Consider the following 23,916-nt stretch of genomic DNA (forward strand, 5'->3'; position numbering starts at 1 on the left):
CGTGTGTCTGGAGGCCCACGAATTGCTAGGCCTCATCCCTGGAGTCCCTGATTCTGTGAGTCTAGGGTTGCACCTAAGAATTTGTATTTTATCAAGTTCACAGGTTGGAGGGGACACCCTTGGGAGCCAATGTTCCAGGTTGTAATGGCCTCTCTAATTTAATTTGAGTGAGGAGGAAGAGATAAGATGATTGTTCTTATGTCTCAGTTACTCAGGGGATTTATTTCAGCTCAATATTGCTAACTGCTGTCAAGGCTTAACATAATCTCTGTGTGTGTGTGTTTTAATTTTTAAAAAATTTTAAAAATTTGAGTATATTTGGTACACAATGTTACATTAGTTGAACATTATCCAGTTTTAATTTTTTTCTTAGATTGTTTAATTACACCTAGAGTAGACTGTCCTTTAAGGACAAGAAACTGAAATGCAACAAGTTGAAGGAGGAGCATAGACATGCTGATGGTTGTGGATATTGTGTGCATCTAGACAAATTCTTGTATAGGAACCAAAATGAGTACAATATTTCAAAAATTAATGTTAAAAAGAGAAAATATTGCTTTCCAATCAACTTTTCATTTACAGTAGAGTACCCCAGTATAGTTTTTTATCTACATTTTCATATACTTAGACAAAACATGCTGCTTTTAAATAGTGTTAGAGAAGGATTTCATGATTATTATTACATAAATGGATTTAATTAAGTAACACGAACTTCTTGTTAAATGTAAAAACCTAAAATTCTTTATATAAGTCTTTAAATAACATAAGAAATGAACTATATAGAATGCCATTTAATAATAATCTAAAATAAAAATACATTACTTTTGTTAAATGGCATAAACATTATTTGAATTATCTCCAAGGGTGGTGAAGAGATTAAATAATTCTAGGAAAGGCATTCAGGACTCAGAAAAGGAAGGAGAATCTTGCTGTAGGGGAGCAGACTCCTTTTCGTCCCCCTTTCTGTGTGTGTGTGTGTGTGTGTGTGTGTGTGTGTGTGTTACTATTCCTCTCTTGTCTTTTTTGGCTGGTGGGATATACACCCATACTCTTGAAAGCTTGTTGGGCATGGGGCACATAGATTGACTTCTTAAGTGGAGCAGATTCTTCATTAGGCTCTTGGAAGAGCGCTGTCTTTTTAACACCTCCTTTTTGAATCAGGGGTTCACACCCAGAGGTTGGAGACTTTGACTGTGGGTGTGGGGAAGGTGGCTTAGAAACCCACAGCTGGGCTTGTCCAGAGGCCTTTTGTTAAGGAATAAAGGGAATCCTCCCAGTTATATATGGTTAAGCCTATTTTACCAGGATGGGAGGCCAGATTGGGATCTGAGATATTCCAATAAGGTAGATATTCATCTGTAATGTTTTCCATTCTTGAATCTTAGTTCAACATTAGGTGCCATTAGGGGATGTAGGAGTCGTGATTTGGGATTCTACTCCTTCCTTCCTTTCTTCCTTAGCAATAATGACTAACAGAACCTATTAATCAGAGTTCCCTGGGAGTGGATTAACTTAGGTCCTTCTTTACCCCATGCAAAACTCTTTATTGGCCCCCTGGGCCTACTCCAGTAATATCACTATTCCTCAGTTGGGCAATAAAAGTGGGTCATGATATGGTCCCAATCTCTTTTCCTAGTCTAAGCTTAAAACTTGATCCCTCCGAATATAGATGGTGCTCTGGTTACTGCTCTGCTCATTTTTCTTTTGGTAACTTCTTTCCTCTCTTCTGACCAGGCTATCGCCTTAGGTGTTTTGTCTTCTAAAATCTCCTTTCTTTATGAGAACGAATGTTTCACTGTTGGTTAAGTTCTGCTGGGATTGATAACCTATTGTTATAATGAGCATTTCTGCCAGTGGATTGTGAGTTCTTTGATAATCATCTTTGTGACTCCTGTTTTTAAAACAGTCAATGGTGCACTTTTAAAGAAATAGAATGCCTTCAACTATTATTTCATTTAATCCTGATCGTACTTCTGTGAGGGTGACATTTAGCTTGTACAAAGAGTCTAGAAGAAATCTCAAGATATATAGAAAAGTAGCATTAAATAGCATTGTAGAACAAATAGCAAACCATGGCATTAAGCCAAAGCAAATTGACAGTCAAACTGTAGGTCACAGAACAGACTTTGAAAAAATAGTTGTTGGTATAATCTGAGGAGAGGTCATTTTTAGTACCTGGGGTTAAGAAGTTTTCTGCCTTACTGACATTACATATGGATGGAGATGCCATGGCTAGTGATGTCTTTTGAAACCTGTGAGGAAGCCTTACCATATTCTGATCTGTTAGTGACAATGGACTCTGTATGGTCATGAAGAGTTGGGTGTGGCCATTTGCAATACGTTGATTTGATTAGGCTGAGTAATGCTAATCAGCATTAGGTAGAAAAGAAACAAAAATCACAGAAGTAAAAGTCAAGGAAAGAGAAGCTTATCACTTCTAAAATTAACCAAAGCAAAATTTTCTGCTTATATTCCTTTCTTTCTAAACGCAGGAAGGCAGTCTCATGGCAGGCTCCCTAGGACACTCTGACTATGTCATGTATATGACTTTGAATAAGCCTCTTAGTTTCTTAGAATCTCATGATGAAAATGGCTTAATGAAATGTGTCCTATAGGGGGTCTGGTGAAAATAATATAAGATAATGTATATTAAAGTATATAAAAATAACATAAAAAAACCTTTTGAATTACTTGGGTTTTTTTTTTTCGCTCAAGATATAGCAAAACGTTAAAATAATTTTAAAATTATATTTCTATATTTTGTTGCTTTTCCTTAAATACCTAGTTTTTTAAGATGGGCTTTCTGTTTTGGTCCTCTCAGGACCCTCCTGGCGCTGTATTTGAGTATAGTAACCTTGGTTCTTGTGCTTGGGTCCCTGCTGCTGGCCTGATTCTGCACGGATACCTTCTGTATGCTGCCTACTATGGGCTAAATTGTGTTCCCCCAAGATTCACATGTTGAAGTTCTAACCCCAGAACTTCAGAATACAACTGTATTTAGAGAGACATAGGGTCCTGAGAGAAGTAATCGAAGATAAAGTTACATGGGTGGGCTCTAACCCCATCTGAGTGGTGTCCTTATAAGAAGAGGGATTAGGATGCAGATTTAATTTCTGGACATTAATCTAACCACCATCTTGACTAATACTTATTCTATAACAAGAGAAGAGATGGTATCCTTTTTATTCAGGATTCTTTCGGTAAGGACATAACTCGACTTTGACTTTGATTAATTTAGGGAACTATCTTGAGTGCCTGTGGAGTAATTAAGTTGATTGCTCGGGATGGCTTATGGAATTGTTCTTGTTGGTCTGAGCATATAAATTATGCTGCAAAACCATTTCCAAAATTAAATTGAGGTTTTGATAAGACACATAAACTCTTTGAAACTAAAGTTTCAGTATGGAAGTAATTCTCTTAGGGCTTAATGTGTTTATTTTCTTATCTTTGCATTCAAATGATTTCTTCCTAATCCAACTTAAAACTAGCTAGCTGACTACCTACCTACAACAAAAATCTCTGAATTAATTATTACCTTTTTGTTGTTGTTGGACTCACTCTTAGACTGGGCACTGTAGGGTATATAATCCATGTGACACATAGTTTATTTTTATATGTCTGCAGGCTTTTCTAAGACTTTGTTAGTTATTCACTATTTGTCTGGGAACATTGAGATTGGTCCTGAAAATTGAACGTTTCCAATAAGGAAATTGGATGCAGTGTATGTTCTTTGTAGGAAAAAATTTTAACAACACATATCCAAAATGAGACATTCTGCTGTAGCAGGTTGGAGATGGCCACAAAATCTTAAATATTTTTTCTATTAAGAAGTGGGTCGGCGTCTCCTGGGTCTTGAATCTGGTGAGCTCTGTGACTGCTTTGAGCAGTAGAACACGATGGAAGTGATCCTCTGCCAGTTTCTGGGTCTATGCCTTAAGAGACTAGAAAGGTCTACTTCTGTCTTCTGGAACACTCACTCTGGGAGCCCTGATCTACTATATAAGAACTTCGACTACCCAGAGACTGCCCTGATGTGAGGAAGCCCAAACTAGCCACACAGAGAGGCAGCAATGGGAGAGACCAGTGTTGGCCAATCTCTGGCTATTTCCATCATCCCATTCCAGACTCCAATTACATGAATAAGGAATCCAGACCAGCTCAACCTCTAGCTGAATATCACCACATGACTCCAGTTAACGCCATGTGAAGCAGAAGAATGGCCCGATTTGAGTCCAATTCTGGTTGTGACCTACAAAATAATGAAAAAATAATAAGTAAGTAAATTTTTAGGGTAGTTCACTGTAAAGCAATAGGCAACTGGAACTTTAATCTTAAAGACTTACATAAGGATGATATAAACTTCTTGAAAAAATGCTTATTTATAATCATGTAAAGTTAATTTCTGGCAAAATCTAAAACCTTCTAACTTGACTGACTTGGACAAATTTAATCTTCTGTTTGAGTATTTTTAACTATTCACAAAAAAATGTATCTGAATGCTTTTATCAAGAATAAATGTTGAATTTTTAAAAAAAGATTTTATTTTTTTTTAGAGCAATTTTTGGTTCACAGCAAAATTGAGAGTAAGGTACAGAGATCTTTCACATACTCCCTACTCCCACACGTTCATAGCCTTCCCCGTTATCACTCTTAGTGTTGTACATTCTATGGGTTAACAAATGTATAATGACATGTTAACCACCATTATGATATCATACAGAGTATTTTCAATGCCTTAGAAATCTCCTGTGCTCCACCTATTTATTCTTAACTTTCCCCAAACCCTGACAACCACTGATCTTTTTCCTATCTTCATAGTTTCGCATTTTTTAGAATGTCATACAGTTAGAACCATACAATATATAGCCTTCCAGGTTGACTTCCTTCACTTAGTGATATGCGTGTAAGTTTCCCCCGTATCTTTCATGGCTTGAACACTCATATCTTTTTAGTCCGAATGATACTCCATTGTCTGGATGTACCACAATTTATTCATCTATTTACCTACTGAAGGACATCTTGGTTCCTTCCAAGTTTTGGCGATTGTGAATAAGGCTATTCTAAACATCTGTATACAGGGTTTGGGTGAACGTAAATTTTTACCTCCTTTGGCTAAATAAAAAGAAATGCAATTACTTGATCGTATGGTAAAAATACGTTTAGTTGGTTAAGAAACTGCCAAAGTGTCTTCCAAAGTAGCTATGCCATTTTATGTTCCAACCAGCCATTAATGAGAGTTTGTGTTGCTCCACATCTTTGTCAGCATTTGGTGTTGTCAGTGTTTTGGATTTGGTCCATCCTAATAGGTGTGTAATGGTATCTCATTGTTTTAATTTGCATTTTCCTGATGCCATGTGATATAGAGTTTAGTGATTTTTAAAATGTGTTCTTTGTCCTCCTTTTAAAAAATTAAGTGGGTTTTAAATATTGTATTTTTCAGTGAAATTAAATGCAACCACGCTACAAATATATATTTCTATTTTGTTACTTGTTTGAATAAAAACTATATACTGTGTAATATAGGATAAGCAGGAAAATGCACATAATAAAGAAATGTGGCTTCTTTTACTGATAGTGCTTTGGCTTCAAAAGGGATTATTTGTCTTTTATTTATATGATCGTTTTATAAAGTTAAAATATCCAGACATATAGAGAAAATAATTCTCTTTCGATGTCTTGGAACAGAAACATAATGTATTTAAAGATTAATTCATGTCTTATGTTTCCATCACTGGTATAAATTAAGATTTAGTTTATAATATAATTGAGACTTCACAAAATATTGAATAGCATTTTCATTTAAAATTGGAATTTCCCTATATTCTCCACTTGATAAATTATTCTTATGCATATAGGAGCTAATAAAGAAGAATTGTTTTTATAATAAGCATTTTCTCTTTTCTTTTTCTGATGTCTTATGTCAATGGAAAAGAACCCCCAAAATAAGTGCTGCTTCTTATCATCGTGCAAATGTGATTCCAGAGAGCACTTCTCTGTCTTAATCACTGAAATTATTTGGTTATCAAAGCCATACACAGTTCATGATTTGACTTTCATCCCTTTCAGACTTATCCATGATATTGGTCTGGCCTTGAAAACATTAAAATGGCCTTTGTTTGATATTCAACATGTAATTTCAGAAAGACGTGTTCATTTTAAAGATTGAGACTGAGTGTTAGTGTGATTGAAGAGTCTTAACAAGGCCTGGGAATAGAACAATAGTTTCTAAGGGTGTGTGGGGGAAGAATAGGTTGGGTAAACAATAAAATAGCTGAGGGTGTATTTGGACTTGTGATTGTGGTGTGTGCCTGTGTGTGTATATGTACGTTCAACTTTCTTTCCTATAGGGGACGGAAATGTTATTTATTTATTTTCAACTAACAACTTTTTTTTCTTTTTTAATTTAAATTTTAGTTAGTTAACATGCAGTGCAGTATTGGTTTCTGGAGTAGAATTCAGCGATTCATCACTAAACACACAACACCCAGCACTCATCACATCAAGTGCCCTCTTCAGAAACATTCTCTAAAGCAGAGACTCTTTCCAAAAGAAACCCTTAAAGTCTTTTTGAATAGAATTATTCTACATTTGATATTTTGGAAAATAATTTCTTCCAATCAGCTGTTCCTAATAAAGAGACAACAGGCCATATGTTCTGTGACAAATTGGAGTTGTTTCAGCCGCGGGAGTTGCACGACCTGGTGTGGAAGTATCAGAACACTAAGAGATTAGATGCCACCTGCCCTCAGTTAACTTCCTACTTCTGTGGGAGGGCATTTTTCTATGTTCAGGTCATATCATAATAACACAATTGTAATGTTTTCAAAATAGAGATTAAGTTACTTTCTGAGAAGGGTGTCCAGGATTTCATGCTGCTTTCTGCCATCATCAGTGAGTGAATAGTTTTTGTACAATTTCTGTAGGCAGCTTCTCTCGCAGAAAGAGTTTTTGTATTTATTTGATTTCTCACTGCAAGGGTTGCGAGTTACGGTGAGGGGGCTGGGGCGGGGGGAGGAGGGGTTCCGACAATAAGAAGGCAAGTGCCACTGGATTGGGACTCTGAGAAATCCTCACTGTCCTGGCAGGGTGTCCTAAACTGTCTGGAGGTCTTAGGAGAGAGGGTGTTTCTCAGAAGGATCCACCACGCAGGTGGTCCGGATTCACTCTATGGGCAACACCCTTCCAGGGGTCGGCACATTGTTTACTCTCACCATGGAATAGACCTTAAACAAGATGAAAGAGCAAAAAGATTTCTTCTCACCTCAATGAACAGTAAATTTAAGGCCACTTCAGAGGGTAAAATGGGTAGGTTTTTCCCCTGGGTAGACACTAAATACAAAGCCCTAATCATTTGTTAGTGACTCAGTTGCATATCTTTTAGTCTTGATCTTTATGGAGATTGTTATATTAATATTCATCTTCACGTCTGATTTTTGTGTGTGAAATATTTTCTCATTGATGCATCCTTAAGAATGTCTGCTAAAAACTCCCATTTCCAGCAGAGCTCCGGTAAGTTCCCTCTCTACCTAAGAAATCCTTAGCAACGTTCTTGCTTGCTCTACCTCTAGCCAAAAAGTTGGTGAGACTCCATGACTCCTAATCATATTATCCCACCCTCCTGCTTCTATTTTTGCCACCTCTCTTGGTGCACCCCCCACAGCCTGGTGCCCACATGATAAATCCGGCAGCTGTCGTCATGCAGTTGGCCCCGCCACCTCCCCCAGCCTCGTGCTGTCAGGAGTGTGCTCAAGGGACCAGTGATGCTGAAGAATTTCTCAGGTCGTCTGCACTGACCCAGAAAACCAAAGAGGTTCTAGCTTTTGCCCACGGCTTGAGGCAGTGACCCAGCTCTGCTCAGCGTGGCTAAAGCCCTCGGCAGCCCGAGACACAATCCGGAAGGCCCAAGCCAGGATGCTGCAAGAAGAGCAATCTATGTTCTCGAACTTTACGTAAGAACCCAAATAACCCCAGCTGACATATCCCCCTTCCTGCTCTTTGGTGATGCAGCTAAAACGCTATGATTCTGTTTTAGAAAATACGCATCTCACTCAAAATTATTTTCCAAAAGGTAGGGCTCAGCAAACGGCACAAATAGCCAAAAGGACCTCAGTGAGCAGAATGTGGGCTCTCTTACTTCTTGTTTGCAGCTTCCCACTCCCCTAAGCAAATCAACTAGGAAACGCGGACGGGAGATAATTCCTGCTCCTGGCAGCTGAGCTGTAATCTAGCCTCTCGTTCTTTACTGAGCTCGCACTTGCTGGAGACATTTTAATGTCTTAATGAAAGGACAGGGAAATTATCACTCACTGATTTGTGTTTTTAAATTTGGAGTTTCTAAATTAAGACTACTTAACGATACAGGCATGCCCATTTCCAGGACTGGATGTTCAGCTCCTACATTTGATGTGTCACCTTGAGGGTTTCCTGTGAGGTAATTATCATGCTGGGATGAGCTAATCTCCCCTAGAATAGTACACCTGCCTCATTCTGCTAACAAATAGGCCCCTGCCTTCTAGAGACTGCCTGACCTGACTTATTATATCTCTCCCATCAGCAGAAAGACTCATATCATCACTGGGCCAAAGGTGAATTGCCTAGAGACAAAGTTGGAATGAATTTTTTGCAGTCCCATTTCGCCAGACATTCAAACCACTTCATTCTGAAGAGTGGAGACCTTTAACTCTGTCACATATTTATATATGCTTATAAGGCCAGGGAAGGGTCTTTCTGCGGATCTGCTCGGGGTGAATGTATCAAAATAGTATGCCAGAAGAAACCGTGTCTGCCTCTCAAACCTTTGTTCTCTAGTGTCATTACTCTGAGAAAAAGAGAAATACTGGTGCTGGTGGCTTAGTTTACTTGCATTTTGGAGGTTGCCTGTGTGTGCTTTTGTCATGTGGCAGTTGGCGTGGAATTTCGAGTCCGAACCCAGTCTAGAGCTGGAGTGGAAGTGAGGGCCACCCGGAAAAAAAAAAAAATTAAGATTTTTCTAGCTGATGCCTGTTTTCCATATAAAATGTGGCTTTGTTTTTTTATAGTTTTTCTTATTCCCTACAGCAAAAGAGGCTAATATTCATTTAAAACCCAATAACAATTAAAACCCCCAATAACAATTAAAACCTACAATGAACAACTGCTCTAGCTTTGTTTATTGCATGCATAAATAATCATACTTCAATGAACATGTTAGTATCTATGATCTCTTCCCAGATTAAGGTTGCCTCGAGACTGCTTGCTTTGGCTACTGTAAATGTGACATGAATTACGCTCAGGAAAATGTGTCTAACATGCTGGGTTTGAAGTAAATTATTTTCTTCTAATATACCTACACAACTGTCACAAGGAATTACACTGCAGATTTAGTGATGTTAAGTGTCAATTGTAATTTGGTGACAGCCATTTTATTGGCTATGCATATTGCTCTGCTAGGACTGCTTCTCAGTATGGAGGCCACCGTATCATTAAAAACCAGTGATCCTTCACTGATGACATAATTTGACTGGCAGAGAGAGGAGCAGAGAGGGGCTTGCTTCCACCTGCACAGAATCTGCTGTATGTCAGAGATGAATTTGCCTTCAAATTAGAAACAGCACTGCAGATGAGGGCTGTGATTTTGCTTGAGTTCTTTTAAGGCGTTTTTCTGGAATGGTTACTGAGCAGCTGATAGAAGTCTCCTTTAATATGTCAAACATATATATTATGCAGCCTGTAAACATTTCAAATATTTTTAGTCGGAGCTTACGGTGAGGTATCTACAAAATAGTTTCTGCTGAAGTGAGCCACATGTATTTCTGCACACTCATCCATCCATTCTTTTGTCTACAACTCTGTCTTTGGCATAGGTTCCAGGAATAAAAATTTATGTGATAAAATGGTAACAAAAAAAAAAAAAAAAAAGAAAAGAAAAGAAAGAAAAAAGGAAAAAAACCCAACTGAGATCTAATATGAGCTCAGTGCTTCGGCAGGTAGGATAAATCATCAGAGCCAGGTAAAAATTTACAGTAAGAGCAGAGCTATAATCATACATTCTGAAAATTTTATAAACTGACAATTCAAGTTATGTGTTTTATGCTAATATACATTGTGGTAGGGTCTAATAAACTGTGACTCACTCATAAATAGTAGAAAAGCTGATGGCACTCACACGCAAGCACATACACAGACTCACACACATTCTGTACTTATGCAGGAAACAGGAAATAGAGTCCAAGACTTTCTTAGCAAATTTAAATCAATATAACTGCATTCCATTTTCAGTATTTAAATTAAATTTCTTGCTGCAAGGCACTGTAAGGAACAAAGCAAAGTACCTTAAAAGAAAGTGTATCGCTCGTAATTTTACCTCATTTCACACCTATTTGACAGCTTCTCTTAGCCAATTGGTTTCATTGAAAATGCTGACAATATTCACCTATTAGAGTCCTGCCCTTCTATGTGGAGACCATTCCTCTTAGATACACTTCATTAGCTTTCAACATGGAAAAATAACTTTTTCCCTCCTTACACTACTGACACTTGCCACTATTTTCCCCTTCTCTTAACACAGCATTTATTTATTTATTAAGAAAAGAAACTTTCTAGAACAATAAATAGCATAAATTATTCAGCCAATTTCAGTCCAGCCACATAAATCATACTCAGGCAGACAAGCTACTTATGACAAATGCTTTGTCTAAGAGAAATACGCCACTGAAGGTTTAATCAGAGGCGCTAAACATTTCAGACTTTCCCGTTTTTATTCTTGGCCAGGAAAACTCTATCTCTCTGTCTACAGAGGCTCTTCAGAATGCTCTTTTTTTCCCATGAGAATATTGAGACCATTTTTATCCACAGTAGGGAGGAGGGTGTTAATAAAAGTGCACTTTTCTGAAGAAAAATTCAAATGGGGGTTGGCAAATCTTCTCAATTCTTGAAAGCATATTTCAGGGCCAACTGTGGATATGTTAATAGCTTTTCACATGATAGGCCATCAAGTCCTACTTTTCGAGACTGGTCAGGGTGTTCCCACATCCACCAACAAGAAAGAAGAAAAAAAACAACCTCACAAAAAGCAAGTGGAATTTGGAAGCAGGATGAATCCAGAGTAGTTGGTAGAATCAGAAAACGCTGCTTCCTATTTTGTCTTGTCATTGGCTCCTAAGGCTTCTGCCCCTTATGTTTTTTAACTGAAGCTTCCTCCTTTACTGCCTTATTAATATAAATGGGCCCCATAAAAATGCTTGATTACAGCATGGTAGGCTAAAATACGCCCATAAAAAATCTTTTTTTGGGGTAAGCTTCAAATAATGGTGATATTTTTTCCGGTAAAAGGAATGAAATCTTAATTCTCCTAATGCTTAAATTGCCAACTTTCCCTTTAGTTATCATTTAACTAATGTTTGGACCCTTGGTGATTCAAGGCATGTACGTATGTTACTGGGGACATCAGATATTTGTGATGACTTTGAAACCTAAAAACCAATTAGGTCCGTGCTTGGTCTGGGTAACCATTTACTGGAAGGAGAAAGCCTCTACTCTGCTAAAGCAGTTAGGGAGATGTTTTTGTTCTATTTTGTTTCCTTTTGACGACAGAAGGCTTGCCACTCGCTGAAGAAATCCAACCATTTCTTCAGTGAAAATGGTCACAAGTGAGCAAGGAGAGGCCATTCCCTCGGTCAGTGTTAGTTAAAAAGAAGGCTATGTTGCCCCCAATTACAACCACTAGGAAACACTGCGAGAGGGTGGAAATAAGCTTGTAGGGCAGGGGCACAGGACCCAGGGATTGCAGCTGGGGAGTAGAAGGGCAGAGACAATGTCATGAAAGGTTTGTCTACGCCAATAGTCCCCCAACTCTTCCTGCGGAAAGCCTGTCTCAGCAGCCCACCCCCCAGCACCTGTGAAGGCACTCCTTCTGTGGAACCAGAAGAAAAGACATGACCTGGAACACAGCATGACTTCCCTCGGGGCCTGTTTTCCATGGTAGTTTCTGGACTCAGTCTTGCTTACCTTACAAGCTCTGAGTGAATTGTGGCCCAAGCATCTGTGGCCGTGGGCCACGTGACAAAGTATCCCTCTCCGAGGGACATGTGGCATTTTGCCATACAAAGGTACAGCACATGGATCTCCTGAGGAACATGCGTCAAGTTTATTTTCTGACTAGTAAATGAATAAATTTTTCTGACTCAATTGGGACTGAAAGGAAAATAACCTGCCTTTGGAGCTATCCCAAGATCTGATTCCTTTGGAGCGGTGCGTGTAATTTAACAACAACGCGGTCATCAGAGAACTCTGGTCTAAGCCTTGCAGATGAGGGAACTCTGAATCCATAGGGGCTAAGATAAAAGTGGGTAACTTTGAGCAAGCCTGGGAGAGAAACTTGAGCTCAGAGAAATGTCAGTAAGATTCCAAGCACCCTAATTCTAGACAGACTCATTTAAATCCCCAAGTTTTTAGGAGATGCTGTTATAATGCACTCTTGGAAATGGTTCGCTTGTGATTATTGTCTGTCCAGGGTTTTGTCTCCACTTATTAATTATATTTGTCATCGCTCTGGTGAATATATAAGAAATTGGGGAGAAGCTATAGTAGGTTAGTGAGGAAACTAAAGAAGGCAAGTGTAAGGATTGGGATCTTATACTAAGAGGAATTTGGAATTTTAAAGGAAAGAAAAAAAGTCAACACAGTGCTGAATGTTATGATGTTTTCAATGAACAGCTACTCTTCCAGAATTTAGTTTCTCTTAGACCAAGTCATCGGTGTCTGAAAATAGAGTGGGCCTATGTCCCAATTTGCCCAGGACAGTCCCAGTTTATGTTGGTGGAGCAAGTTAGTTATAAGTAATATCCCCTTTTATTCTTAAAGGTGTCCTGGCTTGGGAGATAAATGATACAGCTACCCTAAACGTAATCAAAGATCCCTTTGAAATGAATAGATTTGTACAAGGATGAAAGTGGAGATGTTTTGATTTCGGTTTTCAAATCTGGTTTCCCGAAGTGAGAGAGAAAGAGAGAGACAGAGAACCGGGGTGGGTGGGTGGTGGGGGGGCGTGGAGGGACGTGGAAATTAGAGCAAGCCAGGCCTGGTATACACTCAGGCCTACGTCTTTCTCGTCATTATGTCCTTTGGATATTTTGCAATATTTTCAGATGAACAATTTAAGAATTCGAATAATTTCGGATTTTCTTATAGTTGTAATATTTAGACAGAAGTAAGGAACTGGATTTCATACGACTCACTTAAGTTATTTAGGAAGTTGGGAATGGAATGAAATTTCACTTTATTCCACTGTGAGCATGATCTTGGGTAGTGTATTAGACAGATGCTAGCCTTCTGAGAGCAATCAACAATGAATTGTAAGTAGGATATGACCAAGAGATTCAATTTTTGTATGATTTTGGAGAAGTTCTGATTCCATCAAAGTTAAAAGAAACTGCCAATAAGTTAATTGAGGAAACAACATGATTAACAATATTTGCAAATGTAGAAACTACTTATTTTTAAATATTTAAGTATTATTTTTCATAAAATTAGAGATTTCAATTAATCATACTACTTATGTTAATTCTTTGGAAGTTAAAAATTACACTTGATTGATGGATTTTTTTTATTAAACATAGACTGGTTAATGTGAGGTTGCTGTGAATAATGATTTTTGGGGTATGTTTCTTAGCAAAATATGCATTAAATTAATTACTTTAAAAATGTCTACATGAAATGATACATTCAAGGTCTTTGGAAAAACAGGAAATGTAGAGTACTGGTATGTTTTGCTAGAAATATTATCTTCTATTTTGGTTCACTTAATTTTCATGTAACAAAACTTTAAATTGTTAATTGAGGAAACACCTGTTTTACCTGATTTTCTTAAGCACTCTGGATGGATATTGGATGCCTTGCAGCAAAACTCTCATTAAAACAAGGATCCTGTGATATGCACTACAATGGCTGAATTATTGCATTGAAGAGAATATTATACTAAAACTTCACTGCGTCATGATCCTCAGGGATTTTGCTATAGAATTACTTGTAAATGGAACCATTCTATAAAAACATCCTTCGAAGCTTCAGGATTTCACAGAATTGGATGAGAAGAGATACTTTGATATAGATAAGGAATCGATTTGGAGAAGAAAAATATTAGAAACAAATGAACATCTGTAGAGCCTATTTTATTTAACCTCTCTATAAACTGCCTGGAGAAGCTTAGATAACAGAAATGTCCAAACCCAAATGTGCTATTTTCCTGCACCAACTGTCATATTATCTTCCTTTGGCACAGTCATTGATGTGTGGGTGGCATGTGACCTGAGCCAGCCCAATCAGAGTATTTTGAGTACTGGGCTAGAGACATTTTCTTTAGGAAAGTTTGCCCATCATTGCAGCTGAAGCCGTCCTACTACCCCAGAGGGAGCCTGTCTTAGAATGGTCTTACTGGAGACACCTGGGAGACTCAGCGGTTGAGCGTCTGCCTTCGGCTCAGGTCGTGATCCCGGTGTCCTAGGATGGAGTCTTGGATCAGGCTCCCCATAGGGAGCTTGCTTCTCCCTCTGCCTATCTCTCTGCCTCTGTGTGTCTCGTTAATAAACAAATAAAATCTTAAAAAAAAAAAAAACCCAGAATGGTCTTATTGGATACTCTTGGGGTAATTGAACTGATAGCATTTGCTGTGGGTTTATATTAGCAGATGGTACGTTATGGAATTTTCAAGCTTCATGGTGGCTTAAAGCCTTTTGGTCAGTGGAAAGGCAAGGTTGTAGAAAGCTGATTACATAAGCAAAGTATCCATGATAGCAGGGGCTTAATAAGTATTTGTTTTCTTTTTTCATGGCCTATCAGTGTCCATTCCCTGGTTTTGTCTCCACTTCCCCTTCTGAATTTGATACATGCATTGGTTTCCTTCTAGTTTCCCTGGCCCAGTGTCTGGGAATTCCCTACCTATCTACCATGGGGCCTGGGAAAACCCTACTATCAACCCTCACACATTATTGTGGCTGACGAGTGAACAGTGCCCTACCATCCCATGTCATTAGATAGGGCCATATTACCTCATCACAGACTAGCTGGACATTCCAATCATTTTGTAGTTAAATACAGGTTTCCTGTGAGGAAAACCAGATTCAGGGGTAAGGTTGTGGCAGATTGTATATTTCCCCAAGTGACCACAATATTTCTTTTCCCTTGTGCTCTTCTAGAACTCTGTTATTACCTCAACAAGAGGCAGAGTCTAGCCTCTCTCTTAAAACGGAGCAGGCTTTGTCAGCTGTTTTGACTAAGAGATTATGGTGAGAGTGATGGTATGGGATTTCCAAAGCTAAGCCTGAAGAGGAGATGAAGTTTCTGCCTGGTTCCCTCTCTGGGGATGATTTCCTTTCGAAGGCAGTTGGTATGGCATGAGGAAGTGCCGGCCACCTGGAGAAGAACCGAGATGCCTCTCAGTCACCAGGCAGCACCAACTAGCCAGTCATGAGAGCGGCCGTCCTGTAGGCAGAGCTTCCTGTCCCTGGTTGGGCCACCCCCCACCCCTTCTGATGCTGTGTGGAGCAGAAATCGGCTCTCCTGGCTAAACTGCAGATTTGTGAGCAAAAATAAATGGATACTGTTGTTCAGAGTCATCGTTTTTGGTGATTTGTTATGTGGCAAAAGATATTAATCTTCATCACTTTATGAGATGGAAGAAGTATTATGCTCATTTTATAGAGTAGGAAAGAGAGGTATCCAACAGTTAAATAACTTGTCAAGGTCACCCTAACGGTAAATAATGGGGGCAGAGTCTCAAGACTCCTTCACAGCACAACTTCTCAAAGAGGGTACAATACCGGTTATCAGTCAGGGTATGGCAGTAAATAGTGTGAGGTCTAGAGACAAGCCACTGGCAACTGAATGCCCAAGTAGTGCAGAGCACTGATTCATCTCCTGGGGAATCAGCAGGGAAAGCGACAGGAGAATCCTTGTCCTCATGGAACTTCCTTTCCAGCGTGTTAAGATGACAATATGAAGCCCTTAGCATGTAAAGCATTTACCATGGTGTCTGGCACATAAATGCAATGTGAATATTGGTTATTCGTATGACCATTTGAATTGAAAAATCCATGGTTATCATCTGAGACCTGGGTGTTACAAACAGAGGTGTCTGTCCATTTTAATGTCTGCATTTCAGCGCATGAGAAACAACATTTGATTTCTGTGAGCAGAGTACAAACTTGAAACTAAATCTAGCAAATCACGCAGTACCTAGTGTTTAATATTCAGCTATTATATAATGGCCTCTAGGACTCTGTGCATTCATAAAGAGGTGTCAGAAGGGGTTATGAAAATAACTTCAGAGATACTAAAAAGATATTCTGATGGTAGCTTGACCATACTTGAAAAGTAAAATCTTGATTATCAGTGGTGTAATGGTGGGCAGGAAATGTGTTGATAATTGAAGCCAACAGATAGCCCTCAGCTCCCTGGTTCATCAAACCTTTTCCCAGAACAGATAAACAGCAAAATTGGCTGGTTTAAATTTCACTTCCTTTTATTGCTCCTGTGGAGATGCTAATGAATAATAGACAAGGAGAGGCAAGAACCCAGGTAATTAGTCTGTTGTGGATATGTGGAGCTGGAAGGGACCTTAGAGTCTCCTCTGGTCTAGTTCCCTCATTCTAGAGTTGAGGAAGCTAAAACCTGGGGGTGCTAAGTCTCCCAAAGGCACATGGGTGCTGAGCCTCAGAGCCCAAGCCAGATCCCAGGTCCCAAGTCGCTTCTTTATATAGCTTTCACTGATTTCCACTCACACTGTCTCACTCTTCTCCATATCAGCAACTGCTGATCACCTGGGGTCTATGTACAAGTAACTGAGTGAAACGGAGTCCAGGATTTCTTTTTCAATATCGTGATGGGGCCAGGAAGGCATGTTGATTGATTGATTGGTTGATTGATGATAGCTTTTATTTATTTATTCATGAGAAACAGAGAGAAAGAGAGAGGCAGAGACACAGGCAGAGGGAGAAGCAGGCTCTAGGCCGGCAGCTCGACGTGGGACTCAATCCTGGGTCTCCAAGATCATGCCCTGGGCTGAAGGCAGGTGCCAAACTGCTGAACTACCCAGGGATCCCAATTAATTAATTAATTAATTATATATGTAGTTTTAAAAAGATTTTATTTATTTATTCATGAGACACACACACACACACACACACAGACAGAGACACAGGTAGAGGGAGATGCAGGCTCCCTGAGGGGAGCCCGATGTGGGACTTGATCCTGAGACTCCAAAGGCAGACGCTCAACCATTGAGTCAACCAGATGTTTCCGGTTTTCCTTTAGCCAGAGACTCAGAATTCCAGCCTCTGTGTGCTCGCTCAAGGTATTGACACCACCTGGAGTGTGCTTGTGCTTTTTAAAATTCTCATCCTGGGTGCTTTCCCAGATCAAGGAGGCCCACTCATCCTCCTGGTTGTTGGAGGAGGTCACCGAGAGGCCATGACCTCTAGCTGACCCCCAAGCTAGATCCGGGCAATTAGAGGAGGCTCCTCACTGGCTTCCCTGTGCTTGGAATGTACACTCTTCCCACCGTTCCCATTGTGGGAGCCGTTTTCAAGAACACAGCCTTGAGAGAGCAATGTGTTCTTGAGGCCATCCGGGGGGTATAGGACTGAACCTTGTTAAGGGTTCTGTACAAACTTAAAATTCTGGCCCACTGGTGTGAGACCTACTCACCTCAAGGGAGCCCAAAGCAAGCCTTGTAAGTAAGTGCTTTTACTTATTAAACCTGCCACCTGCCAATCTGGAGAGCTCTGCTCCTTTCTTCCTTCTCTCTTTGCTCTCCGTGTATGAGGACGAGCTCAGAAACCAACAGCCATCTGGCTGTGATGCCTTGAAGCCTCCCCTGACCACCATGGCTGAGCTACTTAGCTGGTTCTTCCCTCCACTTACTTTGTATTACAGCTCCCTAGAATCACTTCTGTTCTAAATTGTAGACTCCTTGAGGACAGACCAGCATTACAATGACTGGATCAGCTTGGTATCCCCCACGGGTACAGCTGCCGTGTACATATCCTAGATCTTTCTGTGGCTGCTGTGATACAGATCCTCCACCTTTCCTAGTTTTAGTAGAAAGTTTCCAACAGGGCCCTTTCAGAGTATTGTAGCTCACCACTTGTATTTAATTGAATTCCAATCAATGGCAAAATGTGAGGTCATGTTTTCAGAGTGTCAGTGGTAAGAGTAAATAAAATAACAGGAGGGGCATACTTTTTATCCAAATAACTAATATGAAATTAATATGATTTATTCATTCTGTAAATATTTGGACTACTTACTAGGTAAAAGGCAACATGTGTAGGCTCCCTGTTAAATAAAAAGCTGATTAAACATACATAATTTATTCTAAGTGTATGATAGTACATCCAAACCATATTTTCTGTAATATCTTTGCTGTCGCTGCTCATAGGAGATGGAAGTAGGAATAGGGGCTGGAGAGGTGGGTTGTTGTAGTTTTAATTTCCCTTTATAGCCATTCATTGGAAACCAGCTGTGCTTGTATAACATGAAACATATGTAGTCAGGATTAAGAGCTGACTAGTCAATTCTTGAGGGTTCTCTTTCTTTCTTTCTCTTGCCACTTCAGGCATCAGAATATTAATTCCAATGATCATTTGTGTCCACCTTACTCAGATAACTGTTGCAATATTTTAAAGGGATATTAAGTTGTTCATTTATAAAGACAGTTGATATGCTTAATTGAATGAAATATACAATCAAAAATTCTTGTATACAAGAATAGATGGTTATGTTTTCTGAATTTTCGAGATTAGCTCTTAATTTTTCTTCACTAGGAATTGGCAAACTCCTTAGTAGGATGTAGTTTAGAAATTTCATTGTATGCTTTGAATTTATTTTCTTCTTTTTGCCCAGCTGTATTAATTAGCTTGCTGGAAGAGTCGAACATGTAAACAACCATTTCGGTAAAATGTGGTATTTTCTGTAATTGAGGTGTATGTAAAGATCACAGGGAAAGGATCCTTAAACTTTGCTCGGGGAACTAGAAAATTTCTTCACAGTGGTGAACTTTTAGTCGCATGTTGAGAAGAAGTTTTCTACTAGTACAAATGGAAGTAGGGAATGTTAAACTGTGTGAATGGCATTGATTCAGCTACTCATCCATTTTATTGAACAGTTATTTACTGACCCTCTTATATAAGCCAGGTGTTGTGGTAGGTGTTGGAGATACAAAAATGTGGGTGTTGGTCCTAGATATGGAGGAGGTGCTTAGAGAGAAAGATACAAATAGCTGATTCTAAGATTGCAAGTGAAGTGATGGGATTATGTCCAGAGCGTCATGGTAATAAACATGAAAGATTGAAAGAAGATTATCTGTTCAGACAATTAGAAGTATAATAGAACTACAAGAAATGGGCAAAGGTAGGTAGAAGCGAGGGTACCTGGGTATGAATATACGAAAGTACGGAGGACTTTGAATGCACTTAAGAGACAGTGGATTCTATTTTGCCTTTGGGAAACTGCTGAGAAATTTGGTGCAGTTAAATTTGTTCTCATTTATACGTTATATCACCAGCAACAGTGTGAAGGGGACAGGCATGCGTTAGGAGACAATTGCAGTGGTTCAGGCAAGAGATAATACATACCAGGATTAGTAGTGTGGATAAAAAGAAGGAAATTGTCACTAACTGATTTGATATGGGGTTAAAGGAGAAGGATAAATATAGGATAAATATAAATAAAGGCCACGTTTCTTGTTTTGCAATGAGTGGGAGGTAGAACATGGAGATCAAATAGAGTTTTGAGGGAAAGATGATGAGTCACCATCCGCTGGCATTTTCAGATGAATATAATCTACCAGGAAATTAGATTTAAGAGTCTGAGGACAGAAATAATGCTCCAGGCAAATTAGGTTGGGCAAGACAGAAGAGAGGTGGTAGTAGAAGGTAATAGTGCTTGGAAAACTTGCAGAGGGTGAGAAGAGATGAGGGACAAGGATTGAATTTCAGAAGCTTCAGAACTTAATTAAAAGGAGGTTTGGAGAAGATGAACTTGAAAAGATGCTGGGAAGAAATAGCCATAGGAATAGGGGAGGAAGCGAGAATTTCGTGTCGTGGAAATCATGAAAAGCAAATGTTTGGAGGGAGGACTGGTCAGATGCTACTCTAGAGTGCGCTAGTAAGGTAAAGGCTCAACACTAGCTCTGGGGTTTGCTAAGCAGATCAGCGACAGGCTTGGTGGTAGGAGCACCTTCCTGTGGAGGGACCAGAGTTGGCTTACGCTGGCTTACACTGGGTTAAAGAATGAACAAGAGGCATTGAGATTTTGAAAGTGCATTCCTTTCTATGGAAGCTTGTATGTGATCCGAAGAACATTCTCAGGGTAGTGCGTATGGGCTGGGTGCATGACTAAAAGAGATTTTTTAAAGATCCGGTGATGGTGTTCATAGGTTTACATTCCCAGGAGAATGGAGGCTACGAGATGGAAGAAGGAGTGGGGATAACTAGCCAACAGTATTTCAGAAGAGGCAGAGGGGGATGAAAGGAGGCTACTGTTTCGTTTCTGCCTGTCCTGTGCTGTTCTTGTCCCATAACCGAGAAGGGCAGATCACTTCCTTGTAAAACTTGAATATTAATTTGGTCTCCATATGGTGCAGTCTCTCTGGTGTTGAATTCAAAGGAACACAGCCCAGGCTACCAAAAAAGTAAATTAAATTTTTTATTGGTGTTTCTCTAAAAATGCCCGGGGCAGGGGAAGTACAGTTCTAACTTTGAGTAAGACTTCTTAAATTTCTCCTTTGACATCTCTCCCCCTTAACAATTCTCCCCCCCCCCCCCCACTTACCGTAGCTACATGCACTGTAGACTTTCCATAGCATACTGTGAAGCCAAGCATACTGCCATTCCTCTTCAACCTCTCTCCCTCTTGCCAAAGTCACACACTTGAAACTGGCAGTACAATTTCTCCTGGTACTCTTTTCCAAAAGAAGTTTGCTCTGTTAGAGAGAAAGGACCAGAAGAAAGCAGAGGCACACATGACAATGAGGAATTGAAGGTAAGGAAATGACGCAGTAGTTCTCAGACTTTCACATTCATCAGACTCACCTGGAGAGTTTGTTCAACCAAGCTCCATTTGGGCTTCATCCCAAGAGCTTGTGATTCAGTAGGTCTCTGGTAGGCCCAAGAACTTGCCTTTCGGGTAAGTTCCCGAGTGATGCTGATGCTTCTGGTCTGTGAAATACTCTTTGGGAACCACTGAGCTAGCTGGCCTGATGGGAAGCAAATCAGAGCAGAGACCTGAAAGCCCTGAAATGCTATCACTAAAACCAAGGTATGAGGCATGGCTTTTCTTAAAGGTAAAAAGGCAAGTCTGGTTGTTAGAAGTCGTGAAGCAAGGCCTACTAGATGCTGAGCTACTGAGTTACTGGTCTAGGTTCTTCTACTCTTTCTGATGGATTATAACTTGTTTCCCAATTAGAGAAACGGATCGATGCAAGGAGGGGTGGGGGAGTAGCTGGGTGTGTCCAGGTGATAGACTAGAGGCATTCAAAGGCAGACAGCACTGCAGGTTTTCATGCTTTCATTTACAAAGGACAAACTGGAAAGGAAGGTAAAAATTGTTATTCTAATTTCTCCGCCAGAGGGTCTCAAAGACATTTTCTGACCCTTTAGGTGAGTGTTTTTTCCAGTTACAAAGTCGGTCAAGGTGTCCTTTTACAAGCAGTTAGGTAGTTTAGGAGTCTAATATTTTTGGCAGCATTACCCAATATTGAGAAATGATAAATATCCAAGCGCATTTCTTAAGTATATAATCATTTATGACTTCAGTAACATTTGAGCCATCTATTTCCAGTTCAAGTTAAATAACCAGATTTCCATACTGTTGAGTAACTAAACAAATTTTATGCTTAAGGTATCTCTTAAAGACCTTGTCAATGTACTTTTTACAGTGCTGTGTTCTGCAGAAAATGTTGACTTACGTCCAGATAAACAGATGCCAAAGCAGGGAAAAATATTAGGGGAATGAGTCTTTGTTTTACAAATTCTGATATAATTTTAACACAGGTTAAAAAGATAAAAAAGTTCCATTCCGCTAAGATAGAATTTTTCTAAGCAAATAATATTTAGAATTCTTCATCATGTTGCTGTGTCTATTGCTCTATAGTTGAGCAAGTTAGATTGCAAGGAAATAACTGCATTTGTGAGAGGAAAAAAACAACAGACACATAATCACCTAAACTTTGGACAAACCTCTGAAATGGAAGCCAATATAGCAATGAAATCACAATGAAATTATAAATTTATGGAGGAAAAGCTGGGAGGTTAATTTTACCCTTTAAAGCCTCAATGAAGCACAAAATTCAGGGGAAAAACTAGTAATTATGACTAAGAATTGTAAGATTTGGAACATCAACTCAGCAAATGAAGACATTACCACATGGCAGACATTAGCCAATAAAATGCATCCAATCACTCTAAAATGAGCTCATAAGGCAAAATGTGGGCACTGTGGATTTCTGGAGGGTGCATTTCTGAAAAAAAAAAAAATCCATTTATTACTTTCTGTGACTGAGCTCACTCAATCCACATTTCCTGAGCATAGACAATAGCCTTGCACTTTGTGTGAGGTGCTTAGGAGGATGAAAAGAATGCTCAGGTACAGCTCCTGACCTTAAGCAGATTACAGTTTAGTTGGAATTGGTGATGGGAGGGAAAAGTGACAAATTACTGTAAGATAAGGAGAGATGCCAAAATAAAGGGAGAAGCAGAAAGAGGAAGGTGAGGGTGAGGCAGGAGGCAGAGTCTAGGATGATCCTCAAGGACGAGAAGCAATTGCACTGAGCCTTACAGCATATAGAATATCCTTTGGTTTTTATTTTACATGCTCTGAGAGTGCAAACTGCATCACGAAGCTGAAAATGCCATGACATACATGTTTCCAAGGGACAATTTGCTATCAAACCAACACACCCTAGCATGCAAATCAGAACAAATAGGGGTATAAAGCTCATTAATGGATATAAGTCAGCATAAGCTAGTTCATGCATCAAACAATAAACTTCCTTTATGTCTCAGTGGCTTACTATAAGTACAGTGTAGACAAGAAAGATCATGTGTGGGAAGGGAACTTTGTAAACAGTGAGGGGAGTGGCTCAGGGGCAGGGGGAGAGCCTTTACAAGACTCCTGGAATAAGTTGGCACAAGAAATGATGAGGGTTTGAACCAATACAGCAGCAACATGACTGGGAAGGATAATATAGGGCCAGGAGACTTTCACAGGTAGATTTCATTGGAACTATTCCACGTAGGGACTGAGGGAGGAAGAGGTGTTAGACATAATTTGCATCTAGGTGAGTTGACTGGGTGGGTGGTGATGCTATTAACCGAGAAGATAGCATCATTTGCCCAGAAGCAGCCAGCAGGTTTGGGAGGACTTTGATTGTGGTACTTACAGGAAAAAGTGCTTGGAGATACCCAGCAAGTAGTTAGAAAAACATATTCGGGTCAATGAAGAGAGGCAGGAGTAGGAGTGTAGATGTGAAAACATTTGGTCTCAAGGGAACAGTGGAAGCTGTGGGATGGCTGCGATTTCCCTGGGAGGAGAGAGCTGAGCACAGAACTTCGGGGAAAGCCTTCAGTGAGTGAGGAGAGGAGTCCAGAGTCCAACTCTGCTCTTTTCTAGAGTAGGCTTTTATTGGTTTTCTTGGGCTGCTGTAACTAAATATCGTAGACTGAGTGGTTTAAGCAACATAAATTTCATACCTGTATTTTCGCCCAGTTCTGGGGTCTAGAAGGCCAAGATCAAGGTATCAGCAGGGTTGGTTCCTTCGGAGGGCTGTGAGGGGGCATCTGTTCCATGCCTCTTTCCTAGCTTGTGGTGGTGTGCTGGCCATCTTTGGCATTCCTTGACTTGTAGGTGTGTCACCCCGATCTCTGCCTCTGTCTTTGTGTGGTG

The 23,916-nt window shown here is 39.7% G+C and overlaps 1 long non-coding RNA gene across 1 annotated transcript in view; it reads left to right on the forward strand.

The window, feature by feature from the left end:
* Positions 1–23,916, forward strand: part of LOC140613070 (uncharacterized) — a 658,442-nt gene that overhangs the window by 255,340 nt on the left and 379,186 nt on the right. Inside the window, exon 7 of the long non-coding RNA XR_012014181.1 lies at positions 4,125–4,274. This is a non-coding gene — a long non-coding RNA (uncharacterized lncRNA). The remainder of the gene's footprint in view (positions 1–4,124; positions 4,275–23,916) is intronic.

The sequence above is a fragment of the Canis lupus genome, chromosome 2, assembly GCF_048164855.1.
Source record: "Canis lupus baileyi chromosome 2, mCanLup2.hap1, whole genome shotgun sequence".
Lineage (NCBI taxonomy): Eukaryota > Metazoa > Chordata > Mammalia > Carnivora > Canidae > Canis > Canis lupus.